The sequence below is a fragment of the Odontomachus brunneus genome, unplaced genomic scaffold (genome assembly GCF_010583005.1).
Source record: "Odontomachus brunneus isolate Ranch 3 - 2012 unplaced genomic scaffold, Obru_v1 Obru_scaffold_227, whole genome shotgun sequence".
NCBI classification, from domain to species: domain Eukaryota; kingdom Metazoa; phylum Arthropoda; class Insecta; order Hymenoptera; family Formicidae; genus Odontomachus; species Odontomachus brunneus.
The window spans coordinates 100,547-100,788 of record NW_022639677.1 but is presented as its reverse complement, the minus strand read 5'-3'; positions in this window follow the sequence as shown (position 1 = coordinate 100,788).

Sequence of the window (242 nt, the reverse complement as noted above, 5' to 3'; positions counted from 1 at the left end):
TTGTTTTCCTCTTCAATCAACATATTTCATTATCATGAGCATTCCTACATTTTTGGACTTGCAAGGTTGGAGAGAGATTTATCGTAAAGAAGGCAGCGATACTTAGGAATGGATCTGTTCTCTTGCACTACACCTTTACGAATCCTATGTCGTGGCATCTTTCCATGAGAGCTGACAAATCGAAAGCAATCTGGTTGAAGGCTAATCACCATGGTTTGCAGTGGAAAGATGGAATCGTTCCA